The 19,090-nt window shown below is 43.9% G+C and overlaps 1 protein-coding gene across 4 annotated transcripts in view; it reads left to right on the top strand.

The window, feature by feature from the left end:
• TUB (TUB bipartite transcription factor) overlaps positions 1-19,090 on the top strand; it is a 296,542-nt gene that overhangs the window by 113,014 nt on the left and 164,438 nt on the right. The window lies entirely within an intron of this gene.

The raw sequence follows: 19,090 nt of genomic DNA, 5'->3' as shown, positions 1-19,090 counted from the left end.
TTTACCCAGAATCACCTGCGACACTGTTTTTGCCCCATCATGCATTGGGATCTCAACCCAGAATTCCAAGGGGCGGGGGAGACTGCGGGAACTATGGGATAGCTACGGGATAGCTACCCACAGTGCAACGCTCCAGAAATCGACGCTAGCCTTGGTACATGGACTCACACCACTGAATTATTGTGCTTTGTGTGGCCGCGTGCACTCGACTTTATACAATCTGTTTTACAAAACCGGTTTATGTAAAATCGGAATAATCCTGTAGTGTAGACATACCCTAATAGATCTGAAAGTGTAATTGTAAACATGTAATTGCCATTGACTGGGTATTTTTCCACTGGGGGCCAGCAGAGATCAGTTCTTGGCCCTATGTTATTTAACATCTTTATCAATGACCTGGAAGAAAACACAAAAACTGGCAGATGACACAAAAGTTAGGAGAATGGTATATAATGAATAGGACAGGTCATAATACAGAACAATCTTGATCACTTGGTAAACTCGGTGCAAGCAAACAATATGCATTTTAATATGACTAAATGTAAATGTATACATCTAGAAACAAAGTATGTAGGCCTGATTTACAGGATGAGGGACTCTATCCTGGGAAGCAGTATCTCTGAAAAAGGTTTGGTGGTTGTGGTAGATAATCACCTGAACATGAGTTCCCAGTGTGACTATGTGGCCAAAAGAGCTAATGTGATCCTGGGATGGATAAACAGGGCAACCTCGAGTAAGAGTAAAGAGGTTATTTTACCTCTATATTTGGCACTGGTGCTACTGCTGCTGGAATACTGTGTCCAGTTCTGGTGTCCACAATTCAAGAAAGATGCTAATAGATTGGAGAGGATTCAGAGAAGAGCCCCGAGAATGATAAGATTAGAAAATGTGCCTTATAGTGATAGTGATAGAATCAAAGAGCTCAATCTGTTTAACTTAAAAGAGAAGATTAAGAGGCTTAATTGACTTGAATACAGTCCATAAGTATCTGCATGAGGAACAGATATTTAATAGTGGTCTTCTTCAGTCAAGCAGAGAAAGGTAGAACATGGTACACTGGCTGGAAACTAAAACTAGACAAATTCATACTGGAACAATTTGCCAACAGTCATGGTGGATTCTCCATCACTAGCAATTTCTAAATCAAGGTTGAATGTTTTTCTAAAAGATCTGTGCTCTGGGAGATATTGTGGGGACGCTATCTGACCTGTGTTATAACTAGATGGTCACAGTCGTCCCTTCTGGCCTTTGAATCTATCAACCTGCACAAATCTGGAGGTGGGAGGGAAAAGCATTTTGAAATCTGAACCCAGATGAGAATATGGATTTTCAAATTGACCTTTTCATATGCTTGCTTGTCTAAAATCCAGACCTGAATTTTGTGGTTTATACCCTACCTGTGGAGAAGGCTAAACAAGACATCATCACTTGTAGAAAACTGCTATATGTTCTAAACACTCTTTAATCACTAGTTTTAAGTGTCTTAAATCCTAATAAATTGTAAGAAGTTATTAAATATAGTTTACTGAAGAACCGTCTTTGGTGTAGGCCGACATGAGCTTCTAAGAGCTGCTCACTGGTGTGTGGCATGGTGGCAGACTGCAGAAAGCCCACAGAATGGACAAGGGGAGGAATGGAAAGGGGAATGGTAAGCTAGGTGGTATGTTACTGCTTGCCATGTAGCTGTCAGCAATGGAATATTTGGTCTCACTGCTGAGGAGGAAGAATTGAGAACTATAACATCCGTATCGTGTTCTCTTAGTAGCAAACTGTAAAATTCAGCATAAGCTACAGTTGTCCTAGGCATTCGTAACTCCTCCTCCATATCTTCCAGATTGTCCAGAACCACAAGCACAGGGCAAGTAAGGCAACAGCTGATGGAAGCACTGCAAGGAAAGTGGCCTGCTCCTGTGTTTTGAAGGTAGTGGGTCTGTGGGAAATGTAGATGACCGAGGCCAGGGTAGATGGGTGGTTTGTTCCTATGGTTCCTCTTCCTCTGTACATGTGGAAGGCTTCAGCCCCTCCTAATTCTGAATCTCCAGTGTCTCTGCTTCCAGGAACATTCAGGAGATGCACCCTCACAGATGCTTCTAGGAATATCCTCCCTTTCCCCAGAGTGACACTGGGGCCATAAAGCCTTTAGTTTGTGACAAAGTGCTACCCAGCCAATGAATGAAATAAAGAGACTGGTTGTAAGGGAACTCAGTTAATTTCCAGAAATAATCTGTTTTGTAAGGGAACTCAGTTAATTTCCAGAAATAATCTGTTTTGTAAGGGAACTCAGTTAATTTCCAGAAATAATCTGTTTTGTTGTTAGGCTGGTATAGCAAATGCTGCCAGGAAAACTTTTAAGACAGATATTTGTCCCATCTACCTCCACAAACCAGATTTTAGGATTACAATGCTGCATGGGTTCTGTGATTTTCATTCTCTTTCCATTCATGAGCTCTATCCTCTGTGACTTTCTCTCTTAGAAACCTCTGTGCTGGGGGTATGGGAAAGTGGGGGAAACCCAGATGTAAATATAAAATAGTTTTGTTAATTTGTATTGGTTCACTGAGACATATGTGGGGAAAGTATTGAAGCAGAATGTTTATTGTAAAGTATGTTTGATGAATCCTTAATAAGAATGTCGTGACTCTGTAAGCCTCAGGGGCACTACAGAGGGACTGTCTTTCCTCAGCTTCATTCAAACCTCCTATGCACTCCCTTCTAGGCCAGACCCTCTAACAGAAAGGCTCTTAAGATAATACACTCAGCACTGCCCCTTTGATCTGAAGGGACATTTCCTATCTTGCTTGTGCCTTACAACATAAGGACAAAGGGGAAGATTCTCAAAGACATAAATGGGAGTTAGGCACTGAACTCCCCTTGGAAAAGGGTGACAGACTATTTTGAGCCTTTGAATATCTCCTCCAGGCAGACCAACCATAGTGCTGAGGTCAGGCCATTCAGATTCAAGTGACTAGGAGGTTCACAGCTACAGACTGTTCCACTGGATTGAAGAGGTGGCTAGGCTAGGTCAGCGGATGACCAACAACAGTGTGGCTGGTGCTTCACACCACACATCCAGGCTATGCTGTTTCCCAGGGAGAAGCCTGCACTGAATGTAAGACCACATGGACATGGTGTGGAGAGTTAAATTAAGCTCTAAACTATTCTTTTCCTACATCACAGGCTCTATCTTCCCTTAGTGATATCTGCTGATTTGAAAATTACTTATTAAATCATATTACTAGACCAAGCTTGGCCACAGGGCAGTTATCACCTGTCCATCATTTAAAGCCTGGTTACCCCCGAATTCGGTGTCTTGCAATAAAAGTCACCGATCACTTACCTGAAATATTGTAGTCCACATAACTGAGTTAGACCAAATGTGAAATTGCAATAGACATTTTCATTCTTTCCTTCCTTCCAGTAGGACTGTTTGCAAAATGTCAGTCAAATGCTATGGTATAAAATAAGGTAAACATGATGGCAGCTTTTCTGTAATGGGAACTCCATTATTCAGTATTTGCATATGCCTGTTAAATAATACAGCATCCTTCAAATGCCCTGATACTACATGGAAGCTCTGTCTGCTTCAAAAATGGATTTCTTTTGACTAAAGTGTTACATATAAATTTCCTAATTGCTCTTGCTGCAGTTTATATACTATGAACAAGGAAAACTGAGAACACGTGCATTTGATTTCAATGTAGAAAAATTGAACAAGGCTTGTGTGCTGCATAAAAGTATCTTCAAAAGAATAGAAATGATTTGCAGCTAATTGTTGAATGCATCCATTTTAATGTACTGTCACAAGAAAGGCAGGACAGCAAAATGCAGTAGGATATTTACTATGGAGGTTAATGATTAACTAAGTATGAATCACTTAGAATTGATTCAGCTGATGATTTTCTTTAGTTGAGCAGAACTAACTAGAAAAGGTGAATGCTATTTACAGGTAGTTTGCAACAAATGCATTTACAAACTGAGGATTCAGTCTTGCAAAAGGTGTTGAGCAAGATCCAGCATGGCTCTTAAGCTTGTGCCCAGCTTTAAGCATGGGAGTAGTCCATTGCTTAGCAGCTATGCAGAATCAAGCCCTGTATCCCTGATTCCACGCATCTATGCACATAAGTAACTACACCCAGAATAGTTCCATTGAGACTGGTCACATGAATAATGTTACTCACGTGCATAAGTGTTTGAAAGATCAAGACATAAGTACCCAATGATGTAAGAAGTTCTACAAGTGTGAGCCTTCTCTCATGTCAGGGTCCTGCTGTTTCTGGTGGGACTCCATGCAGTAGTAAGGTCCAATCCTGTAAACTGATCTACAGGAATGGACCCTTCGTATAAAACGTGTGTCTCAGGATAAAGTATTAACTCTAGCGGTGGGCAAACTTACAATTTTTTGCAAGACGTGTTTTGTTTAGACAAACCACAAGTCTGAAACTCTCTGATTCAGAGGTTACTTGAAGTTTGTACAAGCTTTCTCACAACGCTTCTGATATTTTCTTCTTCCAATTGGCCTGGAAATGCAGTTGTAGGTGGAGGGGAAACCTTTCAAACTTACAGTGCCTTTCTGCACTGCACTAGCCAATGCTGTCAAGAACCCAGAAGTACAGAAGTATTTAAAAGTGGGGGGAAAAACCCCTTCAAAACATAAATAAAATGAGTTTGGGTTTTGCAGTTGGGCCAGATGAAATCAGAGCTAATACACACAACCATGGAATCTGTGGTGGCAGGGGCAAGATGGCAGTTATGTTTTTATGAAGGACAGTGGTAGAGGAGTGGAGGCAAGGAGCAGAGTAGCGTGCACTTGATAACATAGAAGTCAAAGGCATGGATGAAGAGTGGCAAGGTCTGTATGTGAAAGAAACAAGTTCATTGTATTGTGCTCTGCACTGACACAACTTTATTTTAGTAGCATCTTTCTTACAAGCTGTATTGAAACATGCTTCAGAGTTGCAGACTTAAATAAAAAAGCAATCGCTGCAGGAGCGAGGTATAGTTAAGGGTTAAAAGGTTTTGACTGAAGTTTGAAATGAGATGGCGTCAAGGCAGCAGAATGAAGCAGGAAGACTGTTCCAGAAGGAAGGAGCCGCACCAACAGCGACAAAACTGTGGAAAGGGCCTCAGCCAGGGCTAGCCAAGGAGAAGGTCTGGGGTGGGAATTGAAGGCTCTAATATAAGAAGAGAAATTCAGAACAGAATCCTATTGTGACTAGAAAGCCCATAGAGTCTCTTAAGAGGGTGGATTAATGGTGGAGTTGACTTGTTCGTGTTTTGTACATGTAAGAAGGAAGGCGGAAACTATAAAGCTACTGGAGCCTGGAGAACTGTGAGTTGGGAGGCTCCAGGGATGTGAGTTCCAAATTTCAAGGTGAGAAGTGATAAATGCAAGTGATGGGGATTTCAGCAGGAGTTGAGTTGAGGCTGTGGCATTCGTGTGCTGGATTAAAATATGCAGGCCAGCAGACTAGCAGACAGGTCCCATGGGACAGTGGGAGAATGCCACCCGGCAACCTGAATGGGTGGGAAATTTGATGAGGCCAGTGGCTTTTGGGACAGCTGTTGAATGGGGAGGAGAACACATGCTGAGGGAACACAGGGCTGGCCCTCCCCTTTGGAGTCTCTAACCATTGGCTAGCTTGGGGAGGAAGGGAGCTGATTGGTTCCTTCCCCTCCCCTTTCATTAATTTAAATCCTAGCCTGTACCATGTGGAGCTTCTTTTTACTCCATTCTGTAGCACCACCCACCCCACCCTGTATTAGAAAACCTTAAGCTATGTTTTGCAAATGCTGCAGTTCCAACTGATCACCAGTTTTGGGATGAGGAAGGATTTTTTTTTGTGTTGCTTCCCACAGTGGCTAAATTGGAGAATTGGAGGATTTCTGCCCTTCCCACAGCATTGTGTAGGCACAGTTAAGTTAAATAGGAATAAGATTTACTAATTAGTGATAGTACTTGGTAAGGATGGTAGTTCATCACAACTTGCAGCCAGTTTCCTGTGCAGTTAAAAGGAACAGTTCCCAGAAATAAAAGACCTGGGATTTTACTGAGGGGTCTTGCATTCATGAGAGAGCCCATGAAGGCCACAAGGTCTTCCCTTGAGGTCCCACTTTTTAGTACCCCCTGCTGGGCCCTCAGTCTTCTGAGTCCTAGGGGGTAGGCTGAGAAACGTCTACCTCAAGTTATATGGTAGAAGCTCTGTAACTGGACTACTTAAAATACCTGGTAGGTGAGAATCTGAGTGACAGGGCAGATAGCACCCCTCCCCTATGTTAAATTATGGTCTTATTAAATAAATTTGCAGTCCGCTGCTTAAAATCCATCCCTATGTTTGTCCTCATTCACTGCCACATACACATCAATTCAGAATCAAGGAAGAATCCAGTGTTAAGAATGCTAACAGGAGGCCTGAGATGAGGAAGGTGGGACACATTTAATGGGCAACAGAGTGGTTATTAACTATCTCAGAAGATACGTTTATTTGGGTACTGTCAGTTTAAATGTGATGGTTAAAGTTAATGGTAGGGATGAAGTGTCTAACAGAGAAGGTAGAGTGAAGATGGAGAACAGAACTTGTGAAATGTCTGTTAAAATAGCTGGTTAAAACCATCTTTCTTTTGCTCTCAGCCCCTTTCCATATCTCATGTTGTGCCATCTCCCCACCAGCCATTCCTATTCCTTGTAAATGCCTTCTTGTAGGAAAGAGAAGGATGGTCCAGTGACTGAGGCACCTGTCTGGGACTTGGGACACCTAGTTTCAATTCTCAGCTCCACCACAGACTTCCACTGTGGGAAAGTCACTAAGTTTTTCTGTGTAAAATAAGCACTCAGAGGGAAACATACATTAAAGATTGCAAGGTGGCTACATCCTGTGAATACCTTAGTTCTCATTCCTTCCGTCAGTTGTGGATTTCATTTTTAGTACTGTATGTAAGAAACATCTATACTCATTGGGGATCACTTTTAAAATGTACATTTGTCATCCCTTGACTGCGGTAATGAATAGCCCTCAAAGGATATCAAGATTCCTTTTGGAGAAGCCAGATCTGTGGGTATTCTTCTGAATGTTCCTCCACCTTTCTGTTCTGATCTTTCTTCCATTCTGAATCTAGAGGTTTCCTTCCCCAGTTATGAAACTATCTTCCTCACCTAGCTAAAATCGCTAGGTGCAGAGGCAGGATTGGGAAGCATGGAGAAGGAAAGGGAGATCCAGAGCAAGACAGGAAGCTGGAAGCATTCTCCCCCACCCCCAAGACACTAAAAAATCATGAGTTAAGGGCAAAAATCCTCATCCAGGCCTCGGGACCTGGTTCTCTGAAAGAGAACACACACACACACTCTCTCTCTCTCTCATTTCCCCTGATCTCATGTTTCAGTGAGAAATGTAGATCAGCAGATGTAGCAGTTGTCATTGGAATAATTTGGTAGATACTGACCCATATCCAGTGACTGGGGCCAGGAAATAGTGATCTCATACCAGCACCATGCATGTCCGATCTTTCTGTACATGGTGTTGGAAGGATACCAAGTCCCTAGAAAAAGTCGAGTTACTGAATCCTGCATCTGGAAAGGAACCTGGCAGAGAGCTGGAAAGGGTAGCTGCTGTGCTTCCAAAGTTTTCTGGAAGCAAGTGGTGTAGCACAGAAATTTGAGAGGGTGAAATCCACCACAGTGCTATAGGTGGCAGTCTCAGAGGTACTGGAGATATATATGGGAGTATGAAAGGAACTGCAATCTCTTAAGCAAAATCTTTTAGAAATTTCAAAATTGCTTAGGTCTATGCAAATTTGTCTTTTGAGAAAAACATCCTGAGTCAAATCCTGGTCCCACTGACTTCAGTAGGACGACTTCTGCTATTGACTTCAATGGGGCCAGGATTTCACCCTTTTTCTTTACCCAAAACCTGCCGGCAGGTCAGACTTTGGGTATTATTATAGCAGGTGTCAGTAGGTGGTGCTGTTAGACATAGTCTTGCAAATTCTTTTTCTTTGAGTGCAAGCAAGTTTTGATTCTTCGAAAGATATACTGTGCTGATGGATTATCTCATTTCAGTACTGGTGTATACACGTAAATAAAGCTAGTTATGCTTAGAGAACACTCAGTCTCTGTCACTAGTTTCTTCTCCACTGGGAAACCAAACTGCAAGTCCCTGGACATGTGCTGCCATGCCACCCAGAGGCGATGTTTGTCAGAAGAAAAGGCAAAAGTATTTTGTTGCAGACCTGTATAATAGTTATGTTGTGTATTTGAACTGGAAAGCACATGATCAGATTATTTGTTATAAGAGGGCTCTCTGGAGTGTCCTCCTATGTCCCCTTGGTCCAGCCATAAAAAGAACAGTCTCTCCCAGTGTCCACTCAAAATCCGACCTTGAGGCATAACTTATTCAGTTATAAATGTCCATAGAACCTCACTGAAAACAATTTTTGCGGCTTTCACAGTAAAACAGAAATATACAGCGACTTTCCAGGCTCCCTAGCTGTGATTCTACCAGCACTCATTTCTTTTCTTCTGCACAAAGAAGTCAAACAACTCAGCATTTTTCAGCCTCCTCACACTGGCTGTTTGGCTCAGGAAGGGCTTCTGGCTAGACCCTCCACAAGCATCCTAGCCAATTCCTCCCTCTCCCCAGGGAGGGCTTGCAGAATTTTCTCCTCTCTGCAAACTCAGTCTCTGTCCTGGGAAGTTCTTGCTTGCCCCTTTCATTTGCTCCATGTGATGGCTCTGTGCTCTCAGGTCTACCCTAACTCATGAGGTCTCTGTTTTGCTGGGATGCTCTCCCCTCAGATGCTCCCTGATTCTTTATAGCCCTTTCAATTGGCCAAAAAGGGAGCACCTGTTCTGACACAACAGCTAGACCTGCTTCATTTACAGGATCCAGCTGTCCTGTGCTACTGTTTTTGTTCTCCTGTGAAAACAACCAGTGTTTCCTGCCTGCACTCCTCCCCACATGGTTCAGAGAAACATAACTGTCATTTTTCCCTCTGCCACCACAGGTTTTGTGGCTGTGTGCATTAGCTCTGGTTGTAGATAATGTACAATAACGTGCACCGCTAAGAGGAAATCTCAGGTCTGACTATTTGCTTGGAGGGTGGCTTTGGCCAGTTTTCTATACAAAATTTGGCATGCTGTGTCCCCCAAAGTAACACAGAACACACGGCTTCTGCTGGCCTTAGGAAAACACTAGAATTTAAGATTTCAAGTCAGCATCTGGGCCAACAGATTTTTAGCTCACTATTTAGCTCAGGACCTTTTATTTTGCTTTCACTTGGAATAAGTCTATGCTGCGGTAAGGCCCGCAACACAGCAGCAGCTGGCTTGAATCAGTTGACTTGGGTTTGGGTTGCCGGGCTATAAAATTGCAATGTAGAGGTTTGAGTTCAGACTCTGAGACCTCAGGAGGAGGAAGGGTCATAGACCCTGGGTTCCAGTTTGAGCCCAAACATCTATAGTGCAATTTTTAACTCCACAGCCTGACCCCCTGGAAGCCTGAGTCAGCTAACCTGGGCTCTGTGCCACAGGTTTTTTATAGACATTTAGGGTACATCTACACTGCCCACTGGGTCAGCGGGTAGCGATCGATCTATCAGGGATAAATTTATCGTGTGTAGTGTAGACACGGTAAATTGATCCCCAATGGCTCTCCTGTCGACTGCTGAACTCCAACTCAGCGAGAGACGGAAGCAAAGTCGACGGTGGAGCGGTGGCCATCAATTCCATGCTGCGAGGACTCGAAGTAAGTGATTCTAATTCGATCTAAGACAGTGCCTTTCAAAGTGGTGGTCCGCGGACCAGTGCTGGTCCACAAGCCAACCGCTGCCGGTCCGCGGTGAGTTTCCTCATAAGAGTGTCGAATAGGATAATAATATGGCACCAGTCCCTGGCACATTGGGAAAAAAAATTGCCAGTAACGCTTATCAGATAGCTTGAGAAACACTGATAAGATGCTCCGACTTCAGCTACGCTATTCTCATAGCTTTCAGAGTAGCGGCCATGTTAGTCTGTATCCGCAAAAAGAACAGGAGTACTTGTGGCACCTTAGAGACTAACAAATTTATTTGAGCATAAGCTTTTGTGAGCTACAGCCCATTTCATCGGATGCATGCAGTGGAAAATACAGTAGGAAGATATATATATACACAGAAAACATGAAACAATGGGTATTACCATACACGCTATAAGGAGAGTGATCAGTTAAGATGAACTATTATCAGCAGGAGAGAAAAAGAATTGTTTGTCATGGTAATGAAAATGACCCATTTCCAGCAATTGACAAGGGGATGTAAGGAACTGGGGGGAGGGAGGATTAGCATGGGGAAATAGTTTTACTTTGTGTAATGGCTCATCCTAGTTCCTTTGGACACTATCAAACTAGGCTTGAATAAAGACTGGGATTGGATGAGCCATTACACAAAGTAAAACTATTTCCCCATGCTAATCCTCCCTCCCCCCAGTTCCTTACATCCCCTTGTCAATTGCTGGAAATGGGCCATTTTCATTACCACTATAATAGCTCATCTTAAGTGCTAGGACTAGGCACTCCATAAACAATTGTTCCAGGACGCAAATGTTTGTGATTTTTCCCCAAGGATCAATTAACTAGAGTTCAAATAAGATAATAAACTCTAGTCTAGACAGACCCTTAGATATATAACCTCTGAGAAAGTTGTAATACAATAATCACAATTTAAAAGCACTTAAATGCTGCTATAAATTCATCCCTAGCATAACTCAAGTGAACATGAGGGTAGTTTATATCAGGAATGAATTTGGCAGCTTTCTAAGGATGTACAAGTTCAGAAGGATTTCAACATGGTAGTTCAGAAATAAAATGTGATTCAAAGCACCTTTCTAATGATTTGTGTTTGATTTATACAATTTTGCCATATGATATATAAAATGTTGGTAAACAAGTTTCTAAATAAGAAATTTTGAAAAACATTTTATTCAAGGTAGTTTTATGGCATATAATGGTTCTGCATTGCAGATTAAACAATAATTGTCATTTTTTCACTTCAGTTATATGCCCTTTAAGAGATGTCTGAAAACATAGCCTCTGGGTGTACGGAAAAGGATGAAAAGAAAATTTCATGGTATAAGACATTTGACTTGGACTCCTTTAGCTGATTGGCTTTTGAACCTATGAAGTTTACAGAAAAGAGAATATAAAATGTGTAGCAATTGGCTAACCGTATGTCATAAACAGATAGCTAAGGGTTAATGTCTCTTTCACCTGAAACACCTGACCAGAGAACCAATCAGGAAACTGGATTTTTTCAACTTGGGGTGGAGGGAATTGTGTCTCTGAGTCTTTTGTCTGCTTGCCTGCTGTCTCTGAGCTTTGGAGAAGTAGTTCTATTTTCTAGTCTTCTGTTTCTAAGTGTAAGGACAAAGAGATCAGATAGTAAGTTCTATGGTTTCTTTTCTTTGGTATTTGCATGAATGTAAGTGCTGAAGTGCTTTGATTTGTATTCTTTTTGAATAAGGCTGTTTATTCAATATTCTTTTAAGCAATTGACCCTGTGTTGTATCATCTTAATACAGAGAGAACATTTGTATTTTTTCTTTCTTTTTATATAAAGCTTTCTTTTAAGACCTGTTGGAGTTTTTCTTTACTTCAGGGAAATTAAGTCTGTACTCACCAGGGAATTGGTGGGAGGAAGAAATCAGGGGAGAGCTGTGTGTTGGATTGCTAGCCTGATTTGGCATTTCCTCTGGGTGAAGAGGAAAGTGCTTTTGTTCCAGGATTGGGAACGGAGAGGGGGACTCACTCTGCGTAGTTTCACAGAGCTTGTGTCTGTGTATCTCTCCAGGAGCACCTGGAGGGGGGAAGGGAATCAGGATTATCTCCCTTTGTTGTGAGACTCAAGGGATTTGGGTCTTGTGGTCCCCAGGGAAGGTTTTTCAGGGGGACCAGAGTGCCCCAAAACACTCTAATTTTTTGGGTGGTGGCAGCAGTACCAGGTCCAAGCTGGTAACTAAGCTTGGAGGTTTTCATGCTAACCCCCAAATTTTGGACGCTAAGGTCCAGAATCTGGGAATAAGGTTATAACATGGTGTAGCAGCGGCGGGATATAGACAGAACCCAGAAGCCAGTAGGAATATTATATTTTTCTTTTCTCTGCTAAGGGCTTTTTAGCAGAGAGAAACAGTTTGGTTTTAAAAGGGAACCAGAGAGAAATTTTTTTTTCTGCTCTCTCTAGCAGTTTGTGGTTTGCATGTTAAGCGAGAAGACTGTTGAGGGTCTTTTGTCATGCAATAGCCCTCCCATTAGGAGGCAAAGTACCAGCACTTATATGCATGCAAATAAAGTGGTTTTTCTGGTTTCCCTTAATTGAACATTAGCTAGAGAGAGAAAAGGAAAAAAGCACTGTTGCTAGGCAGACTTCAGGAGGCAACAGAGCCTGCAGTTCAAAAGAGAAACACCGGAGGGCACCCCAACACAAGAAAACAGGAACCATGTCTACCAGGACAAAAATGGAGGCCGAAGACCAATTCAAAGAAGCTGAACACAGGCGAGAGATGGAAAAACACAAACAGGAACTAGAAATAAAACAAAAAGAGATGGAGATAAAAGAAAAGGAAGAAAGCATCAAACTGGCAGCCTTCCAAAGAGAACAGGCAGCCCAAGAGGCAGCACACAAAAGAAAACTAGAAGAAGAAGAGGTGGCCCACCGCCGAGAAATGGAAAAGCACCAAAAAGAAATGGAAAAGCACCAAAAAGAAATGGAAAAAACAACAAAAAGAAATGGAAAAACAACAAAAAGAGAATGAAGAGAAGGAAAAACAGAGAAAACATGAACTGGAGATGGCAAAAGCTGGGCTGCATGTGCCAGCCAACCCTAACAACCCGGCGCCAATTATTGCTCCACAGCACAGGAAATTTCCCACCTACAAGGCAGGTGATGACACCGAGGCCTTCTTGGAAAATTTTGAAAGAGCCTGTCTTGGGTACAGCATCCCCGAAGACCAGTACATGGTAGAATTAAGGCCACACCTCAGTGGACCTTTAGCAGAGGTGGCAGCTGAAATGCCTAAGCAGCAAATGAATGACTATAAACTTTTTCAAACCAAGGCCAGATACAGGATGGGGATAACCCCAGATCATGCCCGTCGGCGCTTCAGAACCCAAAAGTGGAAACCAGAGGTGTCATTTCCCAAACACGCCTACTACATTGCAAAAAACTATGAGGCCTGGTTAACAGGAAACAACATTCAAACCTTGGAAGAAGTGAACCTCCTCATACAAATGGAGCAGTTCTTGGATGGTGTTCCTGAAGACATCACACGGTACATACAAGATAGAAATCCCAAAACTATCGCTGAGGCGGGGGAGATTGGAGCCAAATGGATGGAACTGGCAGAAAGCAAAAAAGCTACTGTCAAGGGGAACGATTACCCCAGGGGGCACACAGACCATAAACCCTACAACCGAGGACAGCCAAAGACCCTCCATACCACCCAAGTAAAGCCACAGATACCCTACTCTTCAACCTCACCAGTCTCCAGTAACTCACCTCGGCCCAGTGACCCATCAGATGGAAGATGCTTTAAGTGTAATGAACCGGGACATATCAAGGCCAACTGTCCCAAAAACACCATGCGAGTGCAATTCATTACACCACCATCACACCAAAGATCCCCAGGCCCGGATGCCTCTCAAATACCCTTGGAGCGAAGGGAAAATTTGAGAGTGGGCGGAAAGAAGGTTACTGCGTGGAGAGACACAGGGGCACAAGTGTCAGCTATCCACCAATCCTTCGTTGACCCCAAATTCATCAACCCAAAGGCCAAAGTTACAATTTACCCCTTCATGTCACAAGCTGCAGACTTGCCTACAGCTCAACTGCCTGTCCAGTACAAAGGCTGGTCAGGAATGTGGACTTTTGCCGTCTATGACAATTATCCTATCCCCATGCTACTGGGGGAAGACTTGGCCAACCAGGTGAGGCGGGCCAAGAGAGTGGGAATGGTTACCCGTAGCCAAACCAGGCAAGCTTCCAGACCCATTCCTGTTCCTGAGCCGTCCACAGAAGCCCCGTCTGTGTTACCAGAGACCCAGACAGAGGCAGTGGACCCGGATTCCATGCCTACCACTGAAACAGCCACAGCATCTCCAGTCCCAGGCCCGGAACTGGAACAGCAACCAGCACCAGCAAGTGCAACCACATCTTCAAACTCAACGCCAGAGGGCGCCAGCGAGCCAGAACTGGCAGAAGCACACGACAGCCATACCCAAAAGGCTCAGCCAGAGCCTGAAATACCCTCAGGTGCACCAGCGGAGAGCGGTTCACCAGCAACGGAAACAACCCCATCACCTACATCGCTTCCAGAGGGACCAAGCCCAAGTCCACAGTCTGAGGAAGAACTGGTGACCCCAGCCTCAAGGGAACAGTTCCAGGCTGAGCAGGAAGCAGATGACAGCCTTCAGAAAGCGTGGGCGGCGGCACGGAGCACCCCACCGCCTCTCAGCTCTTCTAATCGATCCCGGTTTGTTATAGACCAAGGACTTTTATACAAGGAAATTCTTTCTGGTGGACACCGGGAAGAATGGCAGCCGCAAAAACAGTTGGTGGTTCCAACTAAGTACCGGGAGAAGCTCTTAAGCTTAGCCCATGATCATCCCAGTGGCCATGCTGGGGTGAACCGAACCAAGGACCGGTTGGGGAAGTCCTTCCACTGGGAGGGGATGGGCAAGGACGTTGCCAAGTATGTCCGGTCTTGTGAGGTATGCCAAAGAGTGGGAAAGCCTCAAGACCAGGTCAAGGCCCCTCTCCAGCCACTCCCCATAATTGAGGTCCCATTTCAGCGAGTAGCTGTGGATATTCTGGGCCCTTTCCCAAAAAAGACGCCCAGAGGAAAGCAGTACGTACTGACTTTAGTGGACTTTGCTACCCGATGGCCAGAAGCAGTAGCTCTAGGCAACACCAGGGCTAACACTGTGTGCCTGGCCCTAACAGACATCTTTGCCAGGGTAGGTTGGCCCTCTGACATCCTTACAGATTCAGGGTCTAATTTCCTGGCAGGGACCATGGAAAAACTGTGGGAAACTCATGGGGTGAATCACTTGGTTGCCACCCCGTACCACCATCAAACCAATGGCCTGGTGGAAAGGTTCAATGGAACTTTGGGGGCCATGATAAGAAAATTCATCAACGAATTCTCCAATAATTGGGACCTAGTGTTGCAGCAGTTGCTGTTTGCCTACAGGGCTGTACCACATCCCAGTTTAGGGTTTTCACCATTTGAACTTGTGTATGGTCACGAGGTTAAGGGGCCATTACAGTTGGTGAAGCAGCAATGGGAGGGGTTTACGCCTTCTCCAGGAACTAACATTCTGGACTTTGTAAGCAACCTACAAAGCACCCTCCGACACTCTTTAGCCCTTGCTAGAGAGAACCTAAAGGATGCTCAAGAAGAGCAAAAGGCCTGGTATGACAGACATGCCAGAGAACGTTCCTTCAAGGTAGGAGACCAGGTTATGGTCTTGAAGGCGCAACAGGCCCATAAGATGGAAGCATCATGGGAAGGGCCATTCACGGTCCAAGAGCGCCTGGGAGCTGTAAACTACCTCATAGCATTTCCCAATTCCTCACTAAAGCCTAAAGTGTACCATGTTAATTCTCTCAAGCCTTTCTATTCCAGAGACTTACAGGTTTGTCAGTTTACAGTCCAGGGAGATGATGCTGAGTGGCCTGACGGTGTCTACTACGACGGAAAAAAAGACGGTGGCGTGGAAGAGGTGAACCTCTCAACCACCCTGGAACGTCTGCAGCGGCAACAAATCAAGGAGCTGTGCACTAGCTTCGCCCCATTGTTCTCAGCCACCCCAGGACGGACTGAACGAGCATACCACTCCATTGATACAGGTAATGCTCACCCAATCAGAACCCCACCCTACCGGGTGTCTCCTCATGCCCAAGCTGCTATAGAACGGGAGATCCAGAACATGCTACAGATGGGTATAATCCGCTCATCTACCAGTGCATGGGCATCTCCAGTGGTTCTGGTACCCAAACCAGATGGGGAAATACGCTTCTGCGTGGACTACCGTAAGCTAAATGCTGTAACTCGTCCGGACAACTATCCAATGCCACGTACCGATGAGCTATTGGAGAAGTTGGGACGTGCCCAGTTCATCTCTACAATAGACTTAACCAAGGGGTACTGGCAAGTACCGCTAGATGAACCTGCCAAGGAGAGGTCAGCATTCGTCACCCATACGGGGGTGTATGAATTCAATGTCCTTCCTTTCGGCCTTCGAAATGCACCCGCCACCTTCCAGAGGCTGGTAGACGGTCTACTAGCTGGACTGGGAGAATTTGCAGTTGCCTACCTCGATGATGTGGCCATTTTTTCAGACTCCTGGCCCGAACACCTACTCCACCTGGAAAAGGTCTTTGAGCGCATCAGGCAGGCAGGACTAACTGTTAAGGCCAAAAAGTGTCAAATAGGCCAAAACAGAGTGACTTACCTGGGGCACCAGGTGGGTCGAGGAACCATAAACCCCCTACAGGCCAAAGTGGATGCTATCCAAAAGTGGCCTGTCCCAAGGTCAAAAAAACAGGTCCAATCCTTCTTAGGCTTGGCCGGATACTACAGGCGATTTGTACCACACTACAGCCAAATCGCTGCCCCATTGACCGACCTAACCAAAAAGACCCAGCCAAATGCCGTTAAGTGGACTGATGAGTGTCAAAAAGCCTTTACCCAGCTTAAGGCAATGCTCATGTCGGACCCTGTGCTCAGGGCCCCGGACTTTGACAAGCCATTCCTAGTAACCACGGATGCATCTGAGCGTGGTATAGGAGCAGTGCTCATGCAGGAAGCAACAGATCACAACTTCCATCCTGTCGTGTTTCTCAGCAAGAAACTGTCTGAGAGGGAAAGTCACTGGTCAGTCAGTGAAAAGGAATGCTATGCCATTGTGTACGCCCTGGAAAAGCTACGCCCATATGTTTGGGGACGGCGGTTCCAACTACAAACTGACCATGCTGCACTAAAGTGGCTTCATACTGCCAAGGGGAACAACAAGAAACTTCTTCGTTGGAGTTTAGCTCTCCAAGATTTTGATTTTGAAATTCAACACATCACAGGAGCTTCTAACAAAGTTGCTGATGCACTCTCCCGTGAGAGTTTCCCAGAATCCAGTAGTTAAAAAGTGTTCTTAAAATGTAAAAGTCTGTTAGTTATATACTTAGTAGTATATGTAAAGGTGCATGTGTTGTATTAATCTGTTTATTTTCAAGTTCTAGAAGGAAATTGCCGCCAGTGAGCTTCCCCACTGTCTGCAATTTGGGGGGCGTGTCATAAACAGATAGCTAAGGGTTAATGTCTCTTTCACCTGAAACACCTGACCAGAGAACCAATCAGGAAACTGGATTTTTTCAACTTGGGGTGGAGGGAATTGTGTCTCTGAGTCTTTTGTCTGCTTGCCTGCTGTCTCTGAGCTTTGGAGAAGTAGTTCTATTTTCTAGTCTTCTGTTTCTAAGTGTAAGGACAAAGAGATCAGATAGTAAGTTCTATGGTTTCTTTTCTTTGGTATTTGCATGAATGTAAGTGCTGAAGTGCTTTGATTTGTATTCTTTTTGAATAAGGCTGTTTATTCAATATTCTTTTAAGCAATTGACCCTGTGTTGTATCATCTTAATACAGAGAGAACATTTGTATTTTTTCTTTCTTTTTATATAAAGCTTTCTTTTAAGACCTGTTGGAGTTTTTCTTTACTTCAGGGAAATTAAGTCTGTACTCACCAGGGAATTGGTGGGAGGAAGAAATCAGGGGAGAGCTGTGTGTTGGATTGCTAGCCTGATTTGGCATTTCCTCTGGGTGAAGAGGAAAGTGCTTTTGTTCCAGGATTGGGAACGGAGAGGGGGACTCACTCTGCGTAGTTTCACAGAGCTTGTGTCTGTGTATCTCTCCAGGAGCACCTGGAGGGGGGAAGGGAATCAGGATTATCTCCCTTTGTTGTGAGACTCAAGGGATTTGGGTCTTGTGGTCCCCAGGGAAGGTTTTTCAGGGGGACCAGAGTGCCCCAAAACACTCTAATTTTTTGGGTGGTGGCAGCAGTACCAGGTCCAAGCTGGTAACTAAGCTTGGAGGTTTTCATGCTAACCCCCAAATTTTGGACGCTAAGGTCCAGAATCTGGGAATAAGGTTATAACACCGTAGTGCTTATTTTCCTTTCCATTCTTGCATGTAGCTCTCTCAACAGGTAAATTATATTCTTGTTACTGAAAATTGTAACTGTGAAGAAAATTACTGCAGCTCATCTGTATTAAGGAATATCCAAAAGCAGAGACTTGTCATTTTAATAATAACCAAAGGATGTAAGTGATTATAAATTGGAAAAATCATCATATTTAAAACAATAGAATGACAGAATATACAGGGAAATCTAAAAAGAAGGCAAATTACCAACCCCTTTCTCTCCATCCCCACCATGAAAAGACTCTGAGACTAGTGAATGAGAATAGTGAATAGAACAGTAACAGCAGATAGTGCCAAGATCTAGTGGGGGAATAAGAACAAGATCACTTACAAAAATGTGTATCTAGGTTTTTGGCTCTCTAAGGTTGAACTGAGTCTTACAACCTTAGTTTTTATTTTACTTTCTGCCTGGTGACCGTCATATCTTTCACCACTTCTTAAGCCCTTGAAGGCATATCCTTTGCACAATTCATTTAACACCTCCAGGAGCAGTGGTTTCAATCATAGGAGAGAAGAAAATTGTATTTGGCTTCTAATAGTTTACAACAACTGAATTAGAAAAATGTACATCTAATGGGAGAAGACAGTCCTCCTTAAAATCAAGTTACACAAGTAGTCCCTGTGTTTGTCAGGGCAGATAAACAGAAACTCTAATAAAGACCCAGAATGCTGGGTGCAATACTGCACCTGCGTTCTTATTACAAGTGAAAGTGTGTGTCCACAATTGCACCCATTTAGAAGTCTAACACTTGATTACAGCAAATCAGGTAAATAGGCTTCCAAATGGGTGCAATTGCCAGCACAAACAATTCTGCCCACAATGTTGTAGAGTACATTACAACATGGAAGTCAACGGCTGAGAAATATAAAAGCGATCAG

Source organism: Gopherus evgoodei, chromosome 4 (assembly GCF_007399415.2).
Source record: "Gopherus evgoodei ecotype Sinaloan lineage chromosome 4, rGopEvg1_v1.p, whole genome shotgun sequence".
NCBI lineage: Eukaryota > Metazoa > Chordata > Testudines > Testudinidae > Gopherus > Gopherus evgoodei.
Note: the sequence above shows the minus strand (reverse complement) of the source record. Positions and strands in the feature narration are given on the sequence as shown.